Here is an 8,730-nt window from a genome sequence, read left to right on the forward strand (position 1 = left end):
ACCATATAGCATTTGTCCCTTTTGACTGAGATACCTCACTCAGCATAATGTCCTCCAGGGTCACCCATTTTGAATAATATTGCATGAGTTCCTTGTTCTTCAATGCAGCATAGTATTCCATTGTGCGAATATACCACAGCTTCTCTACCGATTCGTTTGTTGATGGGTTTGATGTAATTCTTATCTTCTCAGTTCTTTTATAATGATCTATATCTTCTCTCTCTTCACTGATGTGCTGACAATCTCCCTTACTGCTTTTTGTCTACCAATTTTAAAAGGTGTCTATTATCCGCTTTGTCTGTCATCCTTATTCACTGTCCACCTCTCAGATGCATAGCTAGTAATCAGAAAGACCATGGCCTGAATCAGACACACCTTAGTCTTCAAACTGACATCACTACTCCTCAATAACTTGCAAAGGTCCCTAACTACAGGTTTTCCCGGTCCAATGCATCTCCTTCTTTCCTGACTGCTGGTACCAAGGGTGTTAATTGTGGATCCAAGCAAAATGAAGCTGTTGACAATTGAAATCTCCCATTTATCCATCATGACAGCCTTTGAGCTGTGATGTTGGAAAAGAGCTCTGAACATTCTGTGGACAACCAGGAGAATGAACAGATATGTCTTGAGAGGGTACAACCAGAGTGCTTGGAAGCGAGAATAATAATACTTTGCCTCAAATACTTTGGACATGTTGCTAATAGGTGCTATTTCTTGGAGAAGGACATGATGATGGTAAAGGTGGGAGGGTCTGTGAAGGAGAGGAGGACCCTCAATCAGGTGGATTGATATGGTGACTGCTGCAATGGGCTTTTGTGTCTCAGAAAATATGAGGACACTTCAGGATAGAAGAGAGTTCAGGTCTTTTGTTCATAGGGTTGCTATGAGTTGTACTTGACTCAACAGTGGCATCTAACAACAACAACAACATTATCTTCTTACTCATTTTTACTCCAATTTCTGTCCCTTGCTATCTTGTTAATCTTCCGAGGATGTTTCTGTTTGCAAACTTTTAGTGTTTTATAATGTTGGGGTTTTTAATTTTAAATTATTTTTATTTATTTTAATGAAAATTTACAGAGACTTTGGATTTCCATTCATTCATAGCTATACATTTCCCCCCTGCCCACCCCTACCCCTAGTTCATTTTTCTCTTTGACAAGAAAAAAAAATTCTTTCATTGTTATACAATCTCCACCACCCCCTTAGTCCACTCCACTATGCAGCTTTCATTCTGGTCTTGTCATAACAAAAATACCTAATCATATATTCCTCCTAAACAGTTCTTTCGGTCATCTGTTTCAATGCAGTATACATTATTTATTCCCTCTTAGTTCCTCCCAACTCCGAAGTCAGTCCTGCTTTACAACAGTGGCACTAGGCAGTATTCGTCCTTCTGTGATTTAGATATTTGACTCAGCATAATGTCCTCCAGGGTCACCCATTTTGTATAATATTTCACGAGTTCCTTATTTTTCAATGTAACATAGTATTCCATTGTGTGAATATACCACAACTTCTCTATCCGTTCATTTGTTGATGGACACTTGGGTAGATTTCAAATCTTTGCTATTGTGAACAAAGCTGCAACAAACATGGGTGAGCATATATCTGCTTGGATGGCAGTTCTGGTTTCTTTAGTGTATATTCCCAGTAGAGGAATTGCTGGGTCAAATGGTATTTCTATTTCCAACTTTTTGAGACAGTGTCATACTGCCTTCCATAGTGGTTGCACAATTTTACACTCCCACCAACAGTGAATAAGGGTTCCAGTTTCTCTGCAACCTCTTCAGCATTTGTTGTTTGTTGTTGTTATATTTTGCTATTCTTACTGGGGTGAGGTGATATCTCATAGTTGTATTGATTTGCATCTCTCTTACAGCTAGAGATTTTGAACACTTCTTCATATGCTTGTTTGCCATCTGAATGTCTTCTTTGGTGAAGTGTCTATTCATATCCTGTACACATTTTGCAATTGGGTTGTTTACCTCTATCTTGTTGTGGTGCTCAAGTATTCTATAAATTTTAGATATAAGTTCCTTAACAGACATGTCATTATCAAATATTTTACCCCAGTCTGTGGCTTCCCTTTTTTCCCTATTGGAGAAGGTTTTGGATGTGCAGAGGGATTTGATTCTTAGATGGTCCCATTAATCTATTTTATCCTCTCTTGGTTGTAGGTTTTTCAGGATGCTTGGAAGACTGTTTATATTGTGGATTAGGACTTCTGGAGTTCTTCCAAGCTTTTCTTTAATAAAGTTTATAGTCCTTGGTTTTAGTCCTAGGTCCATAATCCACTTTGAGTTGGTTTCTGTGTATGGAGTGAGGTGTGGATCTTGCTTTACTCTTCTGCAGATAGTGTTCTAATTTTGTCAGCACCGTTTGTTTAAAAGGCTGTCATTTCACCACTTATTTCATCTCCTTGTCAAAAATCAGTTGACCATAGTTAGATTGTCTGATTGCCACATTTCTGTTCTCTTGATCTATGTGTCTGTCATTGTAGTAGTACCACGCTGTCTTGACCACCATGGCAGTGTAGTAGGATTTGAAATCAGGGAGTGAGATGCCTCCTACCTTGTTTCTGTTTTTAACGAGTGGTTTGCTTATTTGAGGCCTCTTTCTATTCCAAATGAAATTGGAGATTACCTTTTCCATCTTGTTGAAGAATGGGACTGGTATTTATATTGGGATTGCATTGAACATGTAAATTGCCTTTGGTAGTATTGTCATTTTTCACAATATTGGATCTTCCTATCCATGAGCAAGGTAAATTCTTCCATTTCTCGAGGTCGCTTTTTGTTTCTTGTAGCAATGTTTTGTAATTTTCTTTGAATATATCTTTTGTGCCTCTGGTTAGATTTATTCCCAAGTATTTAATCTTGTGATTGGCTATTATGAAAGTTATTGTTTATCTTAGCTCCAGCTCTGTATTCTCTTTGTCATTGTGGAGAAATCAAATTGATTTTTGTGTGTTGGTCTTGGAGCCTGCCACTTTGCTGAATTGGTCAACTATGACCAGTAATTTTCTTGCTGAGTCTTTAGGGTTTTCTAAGTACACTATCATATCATCTGCGTAGAGAAATAATTGTACCTCCTCTTTGCCAATTTGGATACCTCTTATTTCCTTCTCTTGTCATTACTATTGCCAAGACTACCAATACAGTATTGAATAGGAGAGGTGATAGTGGACATCCTTGCCTAGTTCCTGTTTTCAAAGGGAATGTCTTTAATCTCTCTCTATTTAGAACAATGCTGGCTCTTGGGTTTGCCTATATACTTTTAACTATGTTGAAGAAATTCCCCTCTAATTCTGTTTTGTTGAGTGTTTTAATCACACAGATGCAAGCAGATGCGGGAGTCTGTGTACATGGGAACATGAATAGAAAACAGGAAGCCTTGGTTTTCCCTTCGAGAGCTGAGTCGGCAACCCCAGTAGAACTCCAGCTGTCTCACTCCCTCCTCATAAAGGTGAAGGGGTGCCTCATGGTCCAGCAATCAACAGCGATCTTTCCCCCCTCCCCCAAGTACCTCACTCAAATTCCACTGTCTCATTTGCTCCTGGCTTGTGGGTCCTATCGTGGCTCACGGCTCTCCACTGAAGCTTGCTGCTGCTGGTAGAGGCTTGCTGATCCCGCATCTCCTAACCTAATTATTTTAATAGTAGTTCTCACTCAAATTCCATCTGTCCTGCTTGCTCTGTGTGCGTCACTCTCTCATTCTTTATTTCTTTTACAACTCAATTATGTTTTAGCAGGAAGTTATTGACCTTCTACATTGATGGTTTTTTTAAGCTTTACTCTCCTTTGGTTAATTTCTAGTTTTATGGCATTGTGATGTGAGAAGATTCTTTGTATTATTTCAATGTTGGGTTGTTGGTTGGTTGTTGGGTTTTTTTAATTTTAATTTGGTGACAATTGCTTTGTGTCCTAATATGTGATCAATTCTGGAGAATGTACCATGTGCACTTGAGAAGTAAGTTAATTAAGTTTTAGTTGGGTGCAGTAGCATGAATACATCCACAAAGTAGAGTTGGCTCATTGTATAATTTAGATTGTCTACATCTTGACTGAGTTTCTTTTGAGTTGCTCTATCCTTGGGTGGCAGTGGTGTGTTGAAATCTCCCACCACTTCTGTAGTGCTGTCTATTTCTTCTTCGATTCTGTTAACCATTCTTTTACATATTTTGCAAGTCTATCATTTGGTGCATAAATGGTGGCCAAGGTTGTGTCTTCTCAATCTATTGTGTCTTTAATCAGTATGGAATTGATTTCATCTCCTTGTCAAAACTTAGTTGACCATAGATAGATGGGCTGATCTCTGGGTTCTCAATTCTATTCCATTGGTCCATGTGTCTGTCATTGTACCAGTACCATGCTGTCTTTACCACCATGGCAGTGTAGTAGGATTTGAAATCAGGGAGTGAGATACCTCCTACCTTTCTTCTATTTTTAAGGAGTGGTTTGCGTATTCAGGGCTTCTTTCCATTCCAAAATTAACTGGAGATTACCTTTTCCATCTCATTGAAGAATGGGATTGGTATTTGTAGTGGGATTGCATTAAATGTGTAAATTGCCTTTGGTAGTATTGCAATTTTCACAATATTGAGTTTTCCTATCCATGAGCAAGGGATATTCTTCCACTTCTCGAGGTCTCTTTTTGTTTCTTATACAAATGTTTTGTAATTTTCTCTGAATAGATCCTTTGTGCTTCTGGTTAAATTTATTACCAAGTATTTAATCTTGTGATTAACTATTGTGAAGGATATTGTTTTTCTTAGTTCTGGCTCTGTATTCTCTTTGACATTGTGGAAAAATCCAACTGATTTTTGTATGTTGATCTTATATCCTGCCACTTTGCTAAATTGGTCCACTATGTCCAATAGTTTTCTTGCTGAGTCTTTAGGGTTTTCTAAGTATACTATCATATCATCTGCATAGAGAGATAATTTTATCTCCTCTTTGTCAATTTGTAAGCCTTTTATTCCCTTCTCATGTCTTATTGCTATCAGTAAGAGTTCCAAAACAATATTGAATAAGAGAGGTGTAGTGGGCATCCTTGCCTAGTTCCTGTTCTTAAAGGGAATGCGTTTAACCTCTCTCCATTGAGAACAATGTTGACTCTTGGATTTCCATAAATACTTTTTACTATGTTGAAGAAATTCTTCTCTAATCCTATTTTTATTGAGTGTTTTAATCAGGAAAGGGTGTTGGATTTTGTCAAAGGCCTTTTCTGCATCAATTGATAGGATCATGTGGTTCTTGTTCTTTTCTTTGTTAATGTGATGAATTGCATTAATTGTTTTCCTTAGGTTGAGCCATGCTTGCATACCTGATATGAATCCTACTTGGTCATGGTGAATTATTTCTTTGATGTATCGTTGAATTCTATTGGCCAGTATTTTATTCAGGATTTTTGCCTCTATGTTCATGAGAGATATTGGCCTATAGTTTTCTATTTTGGTGGTGTCCTTTCCTGGCTTTCATATCAAAGCTTCATGGAATGAGTCTGGGAGAATTCCATCTTCTTCTATTTTCTGAAATAATTTATGTAGATTTGGTAACAGTTCTTCCCCGAATGTTTGATAAAATTCACTTGTAAAACCATCTGGTCCAGGGCTTTTTTTGGTTGGAAATTGTTGTATTACACTTTCAATTTCTTCTTTTGTAATGCATCTGTTCAGATGTTCAATTTTGGTTTGTGTCAGTTTAGGTAGGTTGTGCATTTCTAAGTATTTGTCCATTTCCTCTAGATTTTCATATTTGTTTGAGTATAGTTTTTCATAATACTCTAGTGTTGGCCTTTTTATTTTATTTGGCTCTGTTGTGATGTTGCCTGATTCATCTTTTGTCTGGATTATTTGTATCTTCTCCTTCTTTTCTTTTGTGAGTTTTGCTAGTGGTTTTATGACCTTTTCAAAGAACCAACTCCTAGTTTTGTTGATAATTTCAATTGTTTTTCTGTTTTCTATTTCATTTATTTCTGCTCTAGTTTTTATAATTTCAGTTTTTTTTTTAAGAGGGTGTCGTGTTTTTTTGCTGTTCCTTTTCAATTTGCTGGAGATACTGGGTTAAAGGGCCAATGGTCTGTTATTCCCGCCTTTTGATGTATTTGCTTATTTCTATAAATTGACCTCTGATTACTGCTTTGGCTATTTCCCAGAGGTTTTGGCAAGTGGTATTTTCATTGTCATTTGTTTCAAAAAACTTTTTCATTTTTTTATTTCTTCTAGTATTCAATCATGTTCAAGCAAGGTGGTGTTCAGCTTTCAAATGAATGGTTTTTCCTCCTTTATCTTCTTATTATTAATTTACAATTTTGTATCATAATGGTCTGAAAATATGGTTGGTATTATTTCTATGTTTTTAATATATTGATACTTGCATTGTGACCTAGAATGTCATCTATTCTGGAGAACATTCCATGCACATTGGAGAAGGTATACTGTGTTTTTTGGGGTGCATTAGCCTGTAAATATCTATGAGGTCAAGTTGGTTTATTTTGTGGTTTAATTCTTCAGTATCTGTTGGGTTTCTTTCTAGTAGTTCTGTCTTTTCTTGAGAGGGACGTACTGAAGTCTCCAAGCACTATAGTAGTGTTGTCTATTTCCTTTTTCTGTTTTGTTAATGTTTGTTTTATGTATTTTGCAGGTCTTTCATTTGGTGCATAATTATTTATTATTGTTATGTCCTCTTGTTCTATTGACCCTTTAAGCATTATGTAGTGACCTTCCTTGTCATTTGCGATGGTTTTTGCATTGACATTAATTTTCTCATATTGTTAATTATTAATTATCATATTATTAATATTACTACTCCTTTTTTTCTGGTTGCCATTTGCTTGGTATATTTTTCCCCACTTTTTTATTTTTAGCCTGTATTTATCCTCATTTTTCAGGTATGTCTCTTGTAGACAACATATTGATGGATTTTGGTTTTTATCCAATCTGCTACTCTTTTTCTCTTCAGCGGCACATTTAAGCCATTCACATTCAGTGTGACTATTAAGAGGGTAGGTTTTATTGCTATCATTGTGTTGAGTTCTTTTTGGTGTTGTTGCTAGTTACCATGCAGCTTTCAACATCTCTGAGTCTTTCCTGCAATGCTGGTCTCATTTTTACAAACTCTCTTAGGTTGTGCTTTTCTGGGAATATCTTGATCTCTCCTTCATATTTGATGTATAATTTTGCTGGGTACAGTATTCTTGGTTGACATTTGTGTTCTTTGAGTGTTTGATATATGTCCTCCCACTCTCTTCTTGTTCTCAGGGTTTCTGCTGAGAAATGGGCACTTAATCTTATCTGTTCTCCTTTATAGGTTACTCTTTGTTTCTCCCTTGCTGCTTTCAGGATTCTCTCCTTATCTTTGGTTCTGGCATATTTAACTATGGTATGCCTTGATGTTTTTCTTTTGGGGTCTAATCTATATGGTGTTTGCTGAGCTTCTTGAATATATATTATCTCGTTCTTCATTATGCCTGGGAAGTTTTCCTCTAGTAATTCTTTCACAACTTTTTTCAGTGCCTTTACTTGCTTCTTTCTTTTCTGGGATTCCAGTGATGTGCATGTTGATGGTGTCCCACATTATTCTTAAGTTTTCTTCTTTTTCCTTCTTTTTTGAGTCTACTTTTTGCTCTAGCTGATCAGTGGTGACAATTCTGTCTTCAATTTCACTGGTTCTGTGTTCCATCTCTTCAACTCTGCTCATGTGTCCCTCCATCATGTTGACAGCCTCTGAAACATTGCACCTTATATTTTGGATAGTGGATTCTTGTTTTTTCAGTGCCACTAATGCCTCTTTTGTTTTCTTTGCAATGTTCTGCATTGTTGTTGTTGTTTTTCAGCTCCTCCTGGTTTTGCTTGTAGTATCCTGTAATTCATCAAGTTTGTGTTTCATCTATGGAATATATTCAATCACTCCTCTTTTAAATTCTGTGTCAGAAAGTTCCATCAGACTTTCTGGCTTCAGGAAATCCACTGATACTGTGCCATCCTTTGGGGGTGACATCTTTCTTTGCTGTTGTGTATTGTGTGGGATAGTTTGCTTTCTTCAAGACATTGATATGTTCTTGATCTGAAGACAATGCTCTATACATCATTTGGGCAGCTACCCTAGTTGTGTGTTTCTCTGGACTTCTGACTTAAGAGAAATGTCAGTTCAGAGCCTGTGAGAGCAATCTCTTGTTGGTAAGACAGGTCAAGGTCCTCCTGATTAAAGGCAAGTTGATTGCCCAGATGTGTAGGCACCAGTGTGGAGCCAAAATGGTGAGGCAGGCACAGGGTTGGGGTGATTGCAAGGGCAGGTCCAACACTTGGGGGGCCTTACTCAAACCTCAGCCCCCCAAGTGTTTGGAGTCCCTGCTCAAATTCCCACTGTCCATTTCCCACCCAGCAGTTTCAATCAGTGATCCCTGCCCAGTGGCACTTATGCAGGTGCCCTCAGGGTCTTGGATCCAACAGAACCCGAAAATTCAAAGTCAAATTCCCATCAACCTACTAACCTCTGGCTGGTCTGCAGAGTCCACAAAAGTTCAGACAGATTACGAGTGGCTGGCTCATTTCTGGGCAGTCGGTGTGGCCCAAGAGAGCTTGGCCAAATTCCCCAACACTGGGCATGCTCTTGGATGCTCTCCCAGGTAATTGGCAGTGTCCCAGAAAGTCCAGTCAGAATCCTACCGGCCTTTCTCCTGCCAGATTAGTTCCACAGCAGCTGTGGTGGGGGCTGAGGTGCGTTG

This window comes from Elephantulus edwardii, unplaced genomic scaffold, assembly GCF_000299155.1.
Source record: "Elephantulus edwardii isolate Elephantulus edwardi_28Jun2011 unplaced genomic scaffold, EleEdw1.0 scaffold00313, whole genome shotgun sequence".
In the NCBI taxonomy this organism is placed as follows: Eukaryota; Metazoa; Chordata; class Mammalia; order Macroscelidea; family Macroscelididae; genus Elephantulus; species Elephantulus edwardii.